This window comes from Natator depressus, chromosome 5 (assembly GCF_965152275.1).
Source record: "Natator depressus isolate rNatDep1 chromosome 5, rNatDep2.hap1, whole genome shotgun sequence".
NCBI classification, from domain to species: domain Eukaryota; kingdom Metazoa; phylum Chordata; order Testudines; family Cheloniidae; genus Natator; species Natator depressus.
The window spans coordinates 100,362,347-100,379,181 of NC_134238.1; the positions used below are offsets into that span (position 1 = coordinate 100,362,347).

General features: G+C 43.7%; 1 protein-coding gene across 3 annotated transcripts in view; it reads right to left on the reverse strand.

The window, feature by feature from the left end:
* The window catches only part of RFX3 (regulatory factor X3), a 228,589-nt gene that overhangs the window by 150,818 nt on the left and 60,936 nt on the right, over positions 1-16,835 (reverse strand). The window contains exon 1 of one of the 3 annotated variants that reach the window (XM_074953306.1): positions 3,762-3,776. The exons of the other annotated variants lie outside the window; for them this stretch is intronic. The gene's annotated coding sequence lies outside the window, so the exon portion shown is untranslated. Of the gene's footprint in view, positions 1-3,761; positions 3,777-16,835 lie in introns of those variants that run through there. 3 annotated transcript variants of the gene reach the window in all.

Genomic DNA, 16,835 nt, shown 5'->3' on the forward strand with positions numbered 1-16,835 from the left:
TTGGGCGCCCTGCCAGTAACTGCTGTTCTCTGGCTGTGCAGCTCTGAAGGCAGTGACCCGGACAGCAGCAGCACAGAAGTAAGAGTGGCAATCCCACGGCCCCCTACAATAGCCTTGTGACCCCACACCCCATGACTCTCTTTTGGGTTGGGACCCCCACAGTCAGTACCATGAAATTTCAGATGTAAACATCTGAAACCATGAAACTGACTATTTTAAAAATCCTATGACTATGAAATTGACCAAAATGGACAGCGAACTTGGTAGGGTCCTAGGTATGATGGATGCACCAGTCCCTACACAGGTGTAAGGAATAAGCTCTTCTCTACTTGTTCACATAGTATCTAGATGTCAATTTAGTATCTTTCATCTTTGAGGATGTCATCAGTTTCTAGTATTGAACAACCCATCTCCCTTAAAACAGATAGCAGAACTGAAGAAGACTGTCTCTTCTCCATCACCAAGTTTCTGTCTGACGAATCTGAGGACCACTCAGAGAGGAGGAAGATGGATATCAGCCACTACTATTCATGTTCTCTTCGGATCCAATGACTGTGCCAGAACTGGAGCAGGGGACAGATCTAGCATCACAGGCCTGGAAAATACCAGATCTGGAGAAATACTCAGCCACACAACACTGGGCTTTGAAGTGGAACCCGGAACTGACTTGAATCTCAAAGTTAGAACCATAGAGGGTACATCAGTATCAGACAGATCTGGTAAGTCTAATGAATGCCATCTGGCACAGCTAACAGTGGCAGTCTTTTCCCTCAACCACTTCTTCTTCAAAACCAGTATAGCTGGAACTGACATGGCTTTAAGCTCCTTGACAGGCTAACAGTCTTTTCCATCCCCGGTGCCTTTAGAGCCGTGGCATCTGTTCCAAGACTCAAACTGGCACCGACAAATATCCCGATGACTGATATTCAGGCAGGTCCTTAAAGATAGCCATCTTCTCCCAGAGATGGAACTGATACTTAGATATCACAGCTTGATTTGAGACTCTGATGCCTACACTGGGTGAGGAGAAGATCTTCCTGCCCAAAGTATCCAGCTTCTTGCCTTTCTTGTCAGATTGGGTACAATACATCTTGCCTCCTTTTACCCATTGGACAGCTACAGCTGCCACCACAGAGTTGGAAGTAGGATGTGTGTGAAATAGAAAGAAACTTTTGTAGTACAGCTGGTAAACATGATCAGCCTTCTTAGACACATGATTCAACGAGATCCTTTTCGTAAGAGCCCTTCCAATACTGGTTTTGTTATCTTGGAATTACGGACGCCCAGAATATCAAAAACAGGATGAGGTCTCTTCTATCTAGTATCTCCAAAGTAAAAGATGTTATAGAGACAAGCTCATGAAATTGTATGGCAACTTCAGAAAGAGAAGATGGTGCAGCAACCCCTATGTTGTCATTTGGTAACCAGGTTCTAAGTCAATGTCCTGGAATTCTACTTCTCCCATAGGATCTTCTTCTGAAAACATATTTGGCATCACCATAGGGATGCCTATATCCTGGTGTTATAGGCTGATCTATGATTGTTTAACAATTTGTTTCAGCATCTTTCCAGATACCAAAGTTAGGCTGTCTGGTCTATAATTCCCTGGATCCTCTGTGTTCCCCTTTTTAAAAGGTAGGTACTATGTTTGCTCTCCCCTGTCCCTCTGTGAGTCTTTGAAGATAACTGCTAACGGTTCCAAGATTGTTTCAGCTATTTCCTTAAAGTTCCCTAGGATGAATTTTACCAGAGCCCGCTGACTTGAACTCAAACTTATCTAAATATTTATTTAATTTGTTCTTTTCCTAATTTGGCTTTCCCCCTAATTTCTTCCCCCAAAACACCTAGTATGGGCATCAGAGGAAATATGGCAGGGCAAGAGGCACATCTCTTAAATTCTAGCTATTTTCCCTTCATATCCGCCATGGAATCTGGGAGACTGCACCCAGGGGCAGAACCAAATGGATCTTTACAAATTTAAATAAAAATACTTTGCAGTTAAACAAAACAATTATATTAATCCTAATTAACTATGACTAAAAACTAACTAAAGGCATGGTGTTGTTTGAAGAGGTGGATCTGAGTCACATCTGGAGAGGCTCCAGTCAGTCTGGCACTGCAGTTGGAAGGGAACTAAGGCAGCCAGAGGACCACATTCCCTTTTATAGGTTCACTCTCAGAATGTTCAAGAAAAGTGAAGGGACAGGCAGGAGGCGGCAAGAGAGCGCTCCAATGGGCTACAAAGCATTTTATTGTCCAAGCTGCACCTCTGGCACACCCCAAGAGTGAGAACGCATAGAGGCCACTCAAAGAAGTACTATTATCCCCATTTTATACAACTGAGGTATCAGAGACTTGTCCAAGGTCATATACAGAGAGTCTGTAGCAAAGCAAGGAATTGAATGCTGATCTCCGAAGTTCCAGTCTAACATTCTAACCACTCAATTATCCTTCCTCTCTGAATAAAGTAAGTAAAACTAAGAGCAAGCATACATTTTATACTGGTGACTTATAAAATACATAAATGGACCCCATATCTCTTTCTCAGAAAAGAAACCAAAGGTCTTGCAAGCTTTGTATCAAAATGGTATGGCTTTAACATAAATCAAACTATTATGTCCCTATGCTTTTCATGTGTATGTATTTGCATTGGTTTTGTCATTATTACTTGCTTTCTTTCAAGCAGACAGATTTTCAATCAATTAGGAATGAGAAAAAAAATGTTATTTTAGCAATCTAAAATCCATATTCTTTTCTCTGTAATTTGCAGTGCTGGCATAGAGCTAGAACATCTAACACAACTGAAAAAGATCTTTTAGAATATTTTACCTTTGTTGTTTCCACACTAAGAGAAGTGCAAATGGCAACCCTTTTTCAACATTTATTTCTAAACTCCACAGTGTTAAGAATGATATATTTAGGATTTTAAAAAAATAAATAAATAAAGCACTGAAACATTGCTGTTTCTTATAAAGAAGAACCTAGGTGTCAATCATTCTCCCTCTTGCAGCACAAATATACTTTGCAGCTTTCACTTGTCACTCCCATTATATGTAATGTAGGCAGCTTAGCACTAAATCAATTTAAAGAAATGCAGAAGTTAAATACATACATTATTATTATGATGACAGAAAAGGCAATGAATGTCTTGCGGCTCCATTTGCTTTCTTTGTTAAGGAAGAAAAAGCTAATTATCTGCAGCTGTCAACCATGAAGACCTAGACCTATTTAAGTCAACATTAGCCTTGGACAAACTAAAACATTTTTCATATTTTACCCTGACTGTTTTTTCTTCTTGGAAAACAGAATTTCATTAGAAAATATTAATCATCCTGTAGAACAGTGAAGCAGAAATACTTGAGACATAAAAATGCAGATTTGTATCCTTTTTAAAAAACAATTAATTGTAATATTTCAAAGACGTTGCTGCCAAAAATACACATAATATTAATTCTGTAATTAGAATAAGCAAAATATAGATAGATGTAAAGCCTTTCAATGCAAAGTAATGTGCAAAAATAATCTAAATTCATATAAACTGTTGGTTGCAAAAATATACTTTATGGATGATTAGAAGAAGCAGCTCTGTTCAATTATTAAATTAACAAAGCAAAGGTTGCGATATGCATTGGGAAAAGTAAAACTGAAAATTCAAACTGCAATGATAAAATGAAAGTCTTCTTAAGCTCTGACATGTACACTGAATACTTTCATTCACTAAACTGCAGAGGCATTGAGTAAAGAAATAACTTTTACTGTACCCTCTTTAAAACATTTTTTCCTGTTCCATGAAATCCAGTAACATCACCTTGTTTGTTAAACCCAAACCAGAATATGCAAAAACTCTGTAACTGCACTTATACTATTCATCCATTTCCCAGCAACAAACAGCCAGAAGATTTCACAGAAGGGGTAAGCTTCTAGGCTGAATGTTTTTTTATTGGTTGTTTAATGAGGACATTCAGCATATTTCAGGATGTAATAACAGTTTGTACTTACAGCTCACATTTAAAGTTCAGGTTATTGTGTCATATATTTTCAATAAAAATTAAAGATACATGTTTAGCTTTAAATATGAATTTTCTTTCTAAAACAAAACAAATCTAATAGGGGGAAAGCTCCTTCAATGAATCTGTGCCAGGGTGCCCTGACTGAGACCTATTGCGCTTGGTAGAGAGATCACTCATGATGAAAAAACTTTCTAAATCTATATATTAGAAAAATCAAGGTCATATTGGATTGGTTATTATATATGCTTCTGCTGCATTTATGTATTAGCTGACCTACAAATAGTATTAGTGGAAATAGACACAAAATATCTTTTGGCCATGCTTCCTACAGCTTATTCTCTCCCTTGACTTTGGGTTCCTTGCCCCTTAAAAACAAAAGCTTTATTTTAGTGTTCCGTCCACATCTGCTTTACAGATGAAAACTGTTAGCACTCAGAGTAATAATTCCATTAATATTTCCTATTTTGTGTTGCTCCTACAGCCAATCCTTTTTAAAAATTATTATTATTTTTAATTGTGGATACCACTTATGTGCATAGATCTGATGGACAGACAACTGCTTTTTGCCTGTATCAACTCTGTTGTAGCAGACTGCCTATTTGAGTCTTTATTATTGCCTTTCGGAAGGCTGAAACTTCTTAGATCGTAGGGTTAGAAGGGACTGCCAAGGTCATCTAGTCTAACCCCCTGCCAAGATGCAGGATTTGTTGTGTCTAAACTGTTCAAGACAGATGGCTATCCAGCCTCCTTCTGAAAACCTCCAGTGAAGGAGCTTTTTGTTTTTCTTATTTATGTAGGTAGACTACTGATGTTAAATTTTTGTGCACCTTCATATATAGATTTCTGGAAAACTATCAAAGCCAACATATCCACTCGTAGCTCAAGAAAGCTGATGCTGTTGTGCTTCTCTGACTCTAACCATTTCTCTGGAAATGAGAAATAATTTTACTAGAGGGGAGCAGAGAATCACCTTACCCTTTAACACTCCCTGCTTCCCAGTTTCCTTCCTGCTCCACGGATCCCACTTCCAGTGTAAGTGCAGTTGTACAGTGCAGCATACCAAGAGTCTGCTCCCACTCCCTTATTTCTCCCTGTTGTCTGCTTTCTTCTCCCCACTCCCGACAGCTCCCCTTAAACTGTCCACTTCCCCTTCAGATATCTTCCCTCTTCAACTCCCTCTCCCCTTCATTAAGCCAAGAAAGGCTGTGGAAGGCAAAGATGCAATTCTTAACTCAGGACAATTAATCAATTTGTCAATTACTTTGGATTTGAATATGAATCTTCATTCATTTGGCTAATTTAAAATGATACTTCTCATTTTGACAATGCACATTAAGCAGACTTTGCCAAAAGTTAGCTGAAGGATTTCTGGACCTGGTTCAGTGCATTGGTGTTGTCTTTCTATCATGTGATGCACATAAATGTGTCAAACTTCAAAGGCATTTTCCATCTCACGTGCATAAAAAAAAAATCTACGTATTTTTTGTACTGGTACATGGAATTCCAAAAATGCACAGAAAGGCAATTAAAATCTTAAACTATAACAGATAAAATGAAAATCCCAAAATTAGCAGCAGGAATTTTTAAAACTTGTATTATATAAGTCCGTATCAATAGCCCAAGTAGTAGGTCCACCAGATGGTGATGGATAATGAAACACAGGGTTAGGGGCATAAATGGAACATAAAAGTTGAGACTGAACTTTGATATGTATGCAAATCATTATCTTGATCTTTGAACCAGCTGAGGATATAAACTGCCCTTAGGCTTCCTTCAATGACCCAAGAAGTAGACTGGGACATAATGCTCTAAAGAAATTTTACCACATTTTGACTCCTATCAAAACACTTTTCCCAGATTACATGTTTCAACAGAATGGACTCAACTCCTGTGGGACTGATTACTTTACATGGGAGTCAGGAGAGGTATTATTATATACCGATAAATTTGATTTCTGGAGGGAAGGGTTGAACGGGTGAACAAAAGCTTTGATTTCTTACTCCAAGCTTTAATGTCTGCAGAATATTTGCTTTGTTCACATTTTGAACTTAATTCTTAAATTATCTTGACAAATGAACTGATGAAACTTGTATACTTGTTCAAAGACTGCTATTGATTCTTTTTATAGGGAGGACCCAAGAGAGTACACAATGGGAGAGTAAAGAAATATGTGCTTACAAAAAGTTCAAGTGTAATTAAGATTGTTTCAAATCATCACATGCAGATCAGTAAGAAGCAAAGATCCAATCATCAACAGCCATTCTTGTACTTTTTTATAGCTATCAGCATGACCGATTCAGTAAGTTAGAGCCTAGGTCTATTACAGAAATGCCTGCATACATTTGACTGATCAGCTTTCTGTTAATGTTACTATAGCATTTAAAATGCTAGCACTAATTTCATTATACTCCAAAATTGAAAATAAAAATTAACATAAAACAGCAGCAGAATATATCAAATCAGGATAAAGGATAATGAGAATACAAAGAAAAAGTCATCTTCATTAAAAGCAGCAAGATTCCATTCTGGAATTAAAATAAATCAGCCCACAAGGTGGCAGAGAAGAGACAGCAAAAATAAAACAAAAAAAGTCACACCTGAGTCTGTCATAGTCACAGGTGAGTCTCTTTCTTTACTATTTCTTCATGCAGCCATGGGGCAGAAAGTGGTCAGATACACTAAATTTCTGATTGGGTAGTGCACTGTTCACTTCTAAAATTTGTTGCTTATGTAAAAGTCTAAAAGGCAGAAAGCATTTTCATCCTGTATATTCTGAAGGGTCCTTACCTTTCTGGGGGTGGTCTGAGCCCCCCACTCCCTAATTGCTTCATGTGATCTGGGGAGGGGAGGTCACTGGCCTTCTGGGAGCATCTGAGCCCCCCAGTGTGCCCACAAGGATCTACAGGACCCTGCCCGCCCTGCCTCTCTCATGTAAGCCAGGTTCTGGGGGTCTTGCCTTTCTGGGAATGTCTGAGCCCCTCTCCCTCCAGTCTTCCCCCACCATGTGGGACAGGATTGGGGAAGCCTTGCCACTCTGAGGGTATGTCTTCACTAGCAACATTAAAGCACTGCCACGGCAGTGCTTTAACGTGGCTGTGTAGTTGTGGCACCAAAGCTGGGAGAGAGGTCTCCCAGCACTATAAAAAAACCCCACCTCCACGAGGGGAGTAGCTCCCAGCACTGGTGCACTGTCTACACTGCCACTTTGCAGCACTCAGGGTGTGGTTTTCCACACCCCTGAGCGAGAAAGTTGCAGCGCCGTAAAATGCCAGTGCAGACACGCCCTGAGTGAGGACCTTAGAACTGGCAAGTTCAAAGCATGGACCAAGGCAAGAACACAATGAGAAGGGGTGAGGAGCTGAGAAGGGGTATGCTTGACATATATCAAAAACTCTCCACCACTGGGGAGTTGGGAAGGGAACACCCACTGACATGAATGGAGCAGTTCACGTCTTAGACTATTGTTTCAGGCTGTATTTAAGTCCCAACTCTTTCAGCTGAGACCATCTCATTGAGATGAATGGGTCATTTAACACTTCTCTGAATGTTATGCTGCTGATGGATGTATGGAAACCCTCCCCTCCGTTCTCTCTCTCTTATTTCAGACAATATTATACTCCTGGGGGGATTCTACGTGACTGCGCGCCCGCAGAAAATGCCCCCTCCCCTGAAGATTTCCTGTGTTTCCCTGCAGAAAATGGCAGGGAAGCTGCATGGGGAGGGAGGGAGGGAGGTGATCATGGGCAAACTTTGGGGGGGGGCTGCCCCCCTACAAACAGAGGCAAGGAATGGGGGGGCACATGGGGTTACATGCCACTGCCCCCCCTCATTTGGCAAGCGCAGAGCTGCCCAGCTGAAGGAGGCTGTGTCTGGACTCTGCTGACTCTGCAGCTGAACGCCGCTTCCTGGGTCCTAGTGCCAGTCATGCTACCCCCTTCTGTGTGCTGGGAACCTTCCTGTTTTCTATTCCGTGCAACAGTGAGTGCCCGCGGTCGGGCTGGGTAAGGGCGGGGAGGTGAGGAAAATGAGGGAAGGGGGGGGGTGATGAGGTGGGGGGAAGAGGCAGTGAGGAGAAAGGGGAGATGGAATAGGGCATGGGGAGGGGAATGTGGGACTGAGGGGAGTGGGATGGAGAAGAAAAGGGGATCGGGGAATCATGGGGGGAGGCGGGAGCCCAGATTGCAGCATCCCCTCAGCAGCAGCTGGGGTTCCCCATCATTAAGCAGGCCCTCACCCTGACAAGCCCTACCCCCCTACACCTGGACCCTTCCAACAAGCCCCCCACACCCAGACTTCCACCACACTGATCCCCAACCACCTGCACCTGGAACCCCACCAGATCAAACCCCACTCCCCCAGCACCTGGACCCTCCACTGAGACCCTGCAGAATCCCATTGCCCTGGAACCCCCCCAACGATCCTCTGGGCATCCAGATCTCCCACTGAGCCGCCCTCACCCAGATTGCCCCCCACGGAAACCTCTTCCCTCCACACTTGGATCCTGCTTGGCTGAGCCTGCCCACCCACACCTCGTGCACCTGGAGCAAAGGGGCAGGGCCCCAGGCTGTTTCTGGGGCAAGCCCAGCCCTTGCACTGGGTCAGACTCAGGTGCAGCCTCACTGCCAAGTCTCTGTACCAGGGAAAGTGGGGGCCTCAGGGTGATCTCCCACCTCAATGCAGCCAGTGGCCTGTGCTCCCCACTACCATGCTGGAGCCACATTTATATATTGACAAATAACATTTGCAGAATTTTAAAATACTGTGCATATAATTTTTAATTTTTTGGTGCAGAATTCCCTCAGGAGTAATATTATAATGCTCTGCTCTAGCTAAGGTTGAGAAGCCTTTAAGTGGTATTTAAAGGACAACTCTTCTAAGTGCTGTAAAATCCATATGCTTATAGAAATTGTCTTGTCATTTGCCAAACCTCATGGCAGCACAGGATAGGGTTAATTGGCCAAAGGTGGAAGCATTTGAGTCAGGGGTTCCCAAGACAGAGACCCCAGATTACTGAGACAGAGATCCCCCCTCTAGATCCCTCATTGGGGTCTCTGTCTTCACAGATTCTAGTAAATTCAGAAACACACCCTGAGCAGAAATCTGAGAATGAACTGTTAACATTTGCAAAAATCTGTCTCCATCAAGATTTTATTGGGGGGGGGGGTTGTTTTGTTTTGTTAAGAAAATAAATTATACATGCAAATGCTCACTAGGAGAGAAGGGGTGATTGGAGTACAAAAGTAGGTGGCAAAAGGCAGAGGGGTTTGCGTCTCCAATGAGGGATCTAGAGGGGGGATAAATTATGGTAAGGGAGGGAAGAGGGAGTTGTGAGAGTTCAGGTAAGGCAGAGAGGGGAGGAACTAGGAGAGGAGAAGACAGGAGGGGTTGAAGAATAGAGCGGTAGCAGAAATTAGGGGTTTATGAGTGTCATGGGCTGTCACTAAAATCTCCACTTCCATGTGTGTACATACTAGGACCTGGGGGAGTCCTCACCCTCTGCAGGGGTCTGAGCCCCTCTCCCTGCATGCTGTCTTTTGTAGGATCTGGGAAACACTTGCTCCTCTTTGGGTGTCCTAGCCCATCTCCCTCCAAGCTGAGATCTGGCATGGAGCTAATGAAAGTAACAGAAATTTAAACATCTGAAATCCAGAGAGTAAGTTGTTAACATACACATCACCCTGGTGTGAGATGATGGGGCTCACAGAGTGTGCGGGGGAAGAGCCTGGATTGGAGGAGGGGTGGACTGGACCTGGGCATGCCTGGCTGAATCAGGGTCAGGAATCACATCTGGAGTGAGAGGCCAGCTCAGTGTTCGGCTTGGGCTATGGTTAATGCAATAGCAAGATAGGGCAGCCGCAGGAGACAGCAAAGAGAAATGTCTTACAGGTTAATGGCTTCTATAACCCTAATTCATGGCTTTATGGGGCAGGAAGGAGTAGGGGAGCTGGACATTTTGGAGGGCAGGCTACATATTGTAGGGAATGGTGGGGTAGGGAATGGAGAAGGAGAGAGACACACCAGTCTTCTCTCATATGCTTATAGTTACTGCAACAATCATGTAATAAAACGGACAAGGTTTTTGGACATAGACCATGGATGAGATTTCTCCCACCCTGTTAGGAACTATACATTGCAAAGCATGGCCATTATCCTCATTCCAGTATAATAAAATGTACAGGAGGTGCACGGAGCACAGAGAAAACACATAGTAATTGAGTGGCTTAGAAGTGGAAACGCTTTTGGCCCGGAGCTATTCTTAGTTCTGCCACTGGCCTGCTGGGTGACTATGGGCAAATAACTTCAGCTCTCTGCGCCTCAGTTTCCCATCTCTAAAATGCAGATAATAATGTAAAGTTCTTTGAGATCTACTGCTGAAAAAGTTATATAAAAGTGAGCTGTAGCTCACGAAAGCTCATGCTCAAATAAATTGGTTAGTCTCTAAGGTGCCACAAGTCCTCCTTTTCTTTTTACCTAGCCACAGTAGCATATCAGCTACAAACCTGGATGAGAATTATAACTTTCTAAATGACCAACAAGCATTTTTCCTTCTGTTTGAAAACCTAATAAATTAAATGGCAAAAAAGTTCATTAATGCAAAGTTAACATGGCCAGTAATAGTGCATGCTCTTCCAGAACATCCAATTCAGCAAAATTCAAATATCTGAAAACTAAGAAATCCAGAGTTAAGGTTAATGTCCACACAGCATTAACTCTGCCCTCTTTGGGAGCCCACAACACACATACACTTTGTCTTTTCATTATGATGGATAGGTGCTACTTGCCCTTCACTAAAACACTGAGCCTACTCCTCTGACAGAATACCACACTTTTTAATCCAGAGACTACTTTCATATCTCATCTCACTACTGACCATACTCATTGCAAGAAGCCCTAGTGTCCTGCCACTGACACAACCTACGCAATTTTGTACTGAAATGATGCAGAGTAGAACCTCAAAGTACACATCCATCTCCTTCTTTTGACAGCACATGAGGAGGGACTCAGGCCCAGATCTCCTCATATCACAGTCAAAGTTCTATGATGCTCCTCAAACTAATCCCCAGATGTTTTTATATCACAATCACAGCTCTTCCAAGCTGCTCCAAAATATTCCTCCACCATTCAATACAGCTACAACTAACATAGTCAATGCAGCTGAAGTGCAGGTAGATCATTCCTAGTGACTATTGCCAGCTTCTGGGGGCAAAGTTAAGGTTGCATGGGTGTTTCCCTCAACTCTGTATTTTCTGGTTTTCAGAAGCCTGAGTTTTCCTGAACTCAATGTCCTGGAATGGAACAAATTATCACCAGGCAACCTTAATGCCACATGAACAAAGTTTTTTGCCATTTAATTATTGTTTGTATTTCACTAGTGTCTAAATGCTACAATCAGGATACCATTGTGCCAGGCACTGCACAAACACAAAATGGTCCCTGACCAGACGTAGTTACAATCTAAACAGACAATACAGACCAGCACCAACAGGCAGACACGAAACAAGTACAATTTTAAAACATAAAAACCTTGGTAATTCCCTAATCTTTCCCGTACTCGCTACATAGTTGTCCTATTATACAGGTGAGTAGACTTTGCATTTCTTCACTTTCAAGTCAAAAATAATCAACCAAAGAGATTAATCTTAACCTTACCCTCTCCTAGAAAGAGCAGCTCTCCTCCAGCTTCCTCCTCCTTAGAAAACTGAGCAAAATTGGATTATGCAGCATGCCCTCATCAACAGATTTGGGCTATTTCAGGGTAAAGAGGTGAGGGAGTGAATTTCAGAGAGTCAGGCCCCAACACGAACAACTCCTTGCCAGCTGCTCCTCCCTTTTAAACTGAGGGAGTTCCTGAGCTAGCACCTCCACTGATTGTAATTTACTTTTTACATTATCTAAAGCAGAGGTTCCACGGATAGTTCCCTCTAAGGTGTGCACCTGGGTGGCCCACACGAGAGAATGAAGGGCCACCCACCTAATTAGTGGAGCCAGAGGCATGGCTCCACTAATTAGGTACCTGGACCCTGGAGAAGACGGACATGTAAGGGGAGGTGGTGTCCTTGGGAGGAATAGGGGACAGGTGGAAGGGGCAATGGGGTGAGAAGGGGGGGGGGGGAATTTGGGATGTGCAGGGCTGCGGCAGCCAGAGAAAGAGGCGACTTTCCCCAGCTCCAGGGTTGCAGCTGCCAGGGAGAGATGGCTCTCCTTCCCAGCCTCAGCTCTGTGGCTGCTGTGGCGGGGTAGAGACCCTCCTTCCTTCCCAGCCTCAGCTCGGGGGCTGCCACAGTGGGGGAGAGAGGGCACATCCATCGCATTAGAAAGGTAAGACTAGTGATATTAAAATATGAGTTGTGTGCTTTTATTTATAGAACAAAAAAAACGTTAAGTATTATGGGTTTTTTTACATAGCGCTTTTATCCAAAGCGCTTTACAATAGTCAGCTAACAGTACAAACATCATTTGGAAAGATCATTAAGTGGTCCGCCGAGACCCTCAGCAATTTTCAAGTGATCTGCGAAAAATAAAGTTTGAGAACCACTGATCTAAAGTGCTAAGCACTGTAGTAGCTAAGTGCTATAACCTGGCAATAGCACATGGAGAGAGTCTTCCAAACAAGCAGGCTTTAATCATGTAGGGCTTACGGGGTCAAAAACCAGAGTTCAAATTCTTAGGAACCCATAGGTAGCAAGTGCAGATCCTGAGAACAGGTGTAATATACTAATAGTGAAATACCCCACTCCTCAAAACTGTGCCCCTTTTAACACAGGACTCTAAAGAAAAGATGCTACATCAAACACCCCTTTCCTTAGTGCCAGCTGATGATCTACTGTATCTTCTGTTAGGAGCAATATTCACATCTAGCAGTTTACAATTCTGAGCGCATACCTCTATGAAATTAGTTGCAAGTCTCATTCCTTGGCCACTTTCTTACAACTATTGATAGAGAGCATTACTTACACAGAATTTTGGGCCATTCAACAAATGCCTCATTTGGATTAGAATCCTGATTTTGTGCTGGTGCTTAGCTCATTGTTGGGTGATGCAATTGTGACATCAGAAATTACTTAGTCAATCATACAGCACAGCTCACATTAGGATTTACACATTACAATCCCCTTGGTTAACATGCCACAGAAATATTAGGGTTTTTTATTATTACAAACAAATCATTGATAAAATGCTTTTTGATAGGTGCACATCAACCAGAAAAAAAGAAGAAATGTTTTGAATTACACCTCACTAATTCAAACCAGATAAGAACAGCAAAAATAGTTTCCTGAATACAGAGACAGCTGGCTAGAGAGCATGTCCTTCTGTGGTTGTCCCTTTGTCCTGGGAAACTTCTTGATTATTAACTAACCTGCCAACTAAATTTTAAATTTATCAGTCAACTCCAACAGTATCTTTGGGGATTAGAAACATAGATCTAGAGCTCTACATATTTTTCAGGGAGGTTGGAGAGGGACAAAACACAAGTTACAAAAATGCCATGCAACAAGATCCCAAAAACCACAGCCACCCACCCAGCCACAAAATGAACATTACTGAAGGAGATATTTATTGGACTTGTAAAGATTCAGACTGCTCAGGCTGACACTACTTTAACCAGTTAATTTAAAATCTGATTGACCTATCAATACACCTGCATTTTTCCATCACTTTATATGAGAAAGATTTAGATATCATATCATACATCTTCTATTAGAAAGGCAAATTGTAAAATTCCAGTAGAATGGACACAGTGGCTTTTTCATGTCTAATGACTACAATTTCATGCTGGACAACTACAGTGAAAATATAAAAGTAGACTAATTTGTAAGAGCAAGAAAATAGTTCACTTAATCTTATCAATTTCAAGAGATGACCATAAAGCAGCAATTAAATTACTCATTGGTAATTATGTATCTTTGAAGATATCATTTGACTGGATTCTTTTTTAGGTCACAGCTGAATAGTGCGAGACAGGCCAGACCCTTAATTTAGAGAGGTGCAGTGGTTAGGGCACTAGTTTAGGCCTGGGAGACCTAGCCAGGTTCAATTCTCTGCTCCATCACAGACGTTGCATGTGACTATGAGTAAAAATCACTTAGGGCATAGCTACACTTGCAGATGTAGAGTGCTTTGAGTTAAACCTGCCTTCAGAGAGCGCAGTAGGGAAAGCACTGCAGTCTGTCCACACTGACAGCTGCAAGTGCACTGTGGCGTGGCCACGTTTGCGGCACTTGTAGAGGTATTGGGAGCGTGCATTACGGGCAGCTATCCCACAGAGCACCTCTTCCCATTCTGATGATTGTGGGAAGGGGGTGGGCAGCACGGGGCATTCTGGGTCCTGTCCCAACGCCCCGTTATGGATCGGTTCGCATCCCAGCAATCCCTGTGCTTCTGTCCACAACTGGCGCCATCTTTCAACGTTTTTTGTACTGCGCACTCTGTCTTCCCTTTCAGTCTGCAGGAATAGAGCCTGAACTGCTGAGGAGTATGCTGACGAGTCTCAGCAGCGCGTCATGTTTGGCAGTCGAGTTATTCCTTATGATCCAAAGTGACAGTGAGGGCTCCAACGACGATATCGACTCAAGTAATGCATATGACACAAGTTTGCTTGTGGCATTCACGGACATGCTCACCACAGTGAGCTGCCACTTTTGGGCTCGGGAAACAAGCACTGAGTGGGGGGATCACATCGTCATGCAAGTCTGGGATGACGAGCAGTGGCTGCAGAACTTTCAGATGAGAAAAGCCACTTTCATGGGACTCTGTGCTGAGCTCGCCCCCACCCTGCGGTGCAAGGACACGAGATTGAGAGCTGCCCTGACGGTGGAGAAGCAGATGGCTATGGCAATCTGGACGCTGGCAATTCCAGACAGCTACCGATCGGTCGCTAACCAGTTTGGAGTGGGAAAGTCAACCATTGGAATCGTGTTGATGCAAGTTTGCAGGGCCATTAATTGCATCCTGCTCAGAAGAACCGTGACTCTGCATACCGGGCATGACATTGTGGATGGCTTTGCACAAATGGGTTTTCCTAACTGCAGAGGGGCGATAGATAGCACACACATTCCAATTCTGGCACCAGCCCTCCTAGTCTCCGAGTATGTTAATCGGAAGGGGTATATCTCTATGATCCTCCAGGCGCTTGTGGTTCACCGTGGGTGTTTCATTGACATTAGCGCAGGCTGGCCCAGAAAGGTGCATGACACACGCATCTTTCGGAACACTGGCCTGTTCAGGAAGCTGCAAGCCAGGACTTTTTTCCCAGACCAGAAGAACACTGTAGGGGAAGTCGAAATGCCCATTGTGATCCTTGGAGACCTCGCTCACCCTTTAATGCCATGGCTCATAGAAACCCTACACAGGGAGCCTTGACAGCAGCAAGGAGCCAGTGCAGAGTAACAGGCGGAGCCAGTGCAGAATGACTGTGGAGTGTGCTTTTGGCCGTTTAAAAGGGCTGCTGGTGCTCTCTGTATGGGAAGCTGGACCTGGCCGATGACAGCATCCCCACGGTTATATCCGCGTGCTGTACCCTCCATAACATTTGTGAAGGGAAGGATGAATGATTCACTCAGGCCTGGAACTCGGAGGTTCAACACCTGGAGGCTGAATTTGAACAGCCAGAGAGTAGGTCTATTAGAGGGGCCCAGAGCACGGCTGCAAGGATTAGGCATGCCTTGAGGGAGTAATTTGAGGCTGAAAGCCACCAGTCATGTCTGGTGCCCTGCACGGAAGTGAAGTGCAGTGGTTCCAATGTTAGTAGGAACCCGTGTTTGCTACGCTGATATGCAGTGCCTGTTTCTTTCCTGGGCTAAGGTATCTTTTACTTTATGCAATAATAAAGAATGTTTTCAAAGCCAAAAAATCTATTTATTGAAAAGAAAATCCATTTATTGAAAAGAAACACAACTGCTTGGGAAACGGAAAGCAGGTTGGAGGTGACATGGGGGCACAAGGGAAAGACCTTTGAGACAAGGGCTGCAGGGGTGGGGGGGCAGGCGCGGTAGTGCTCCGCCTGCATGGCTACGAGTGCCTGGATAGAGTCCGCTTGGTACTCCATTATGCTTATCAGCGATTCGTGCTTTGCTGCCGGAGCACCGCGCTTTTGTGCTGGCGCTCCTCATTCTGCTGGCGGATCCTCCTTTCACTGTCCCGCCACTCCTGCACTTTTTGATTTTCACTACTTGAATGCTGCATTACTTCATGCAACATGTCTTCCTTGCTTCTACGTGGCCTCTTTCTGATTCTTTGGAGTCTTTCAGCTGGTGATAACACAGACGGCTGAGATCTCAAGGTTGCATCTGTAAATGCAAAATGCAACACTTAACAGAGGCAGCATTGTTCACACCAGACAGAGCAATGGTTCCTCCGTACTTAAGGACAAGCACACTCTACTCAATAGCATAATTTGCCCATCCCAAAGCGAGCGCACTTAAGGCACGGGAGCCCCAAAATGGTGGGTAAGCACAGGGTCAAGCATGACTGATTGTTTCACAGCTGTACTGTCCTCTGGGTTTCTGTGCCTTGGGGAGAGCCAACAGTGGCAGGGAGCCCCTATACTGAACACTGTCCCCACATTTTCCACAGGAGTTTGTCCTGGAAGATATCTCACTGTTGAGTGTGACCTGGGAAGCAAGGGAGGGTCTTCTACTACAATGCGGCTTCCACCCTGGCCCTGGTGCAGCTTGTCTGCGTGCAGCGATGGTCTCCCTGCCTCTCACGGCACAGTGGCGCGGACAAGTTAGCCTTATTGGGACAAGGACCACAGTGGCTCTCACGAAAAACCTGCGCAAGCGCATTGCCCAAGTTCTGGATGAGACCTTTGAAGAGATCACTGAA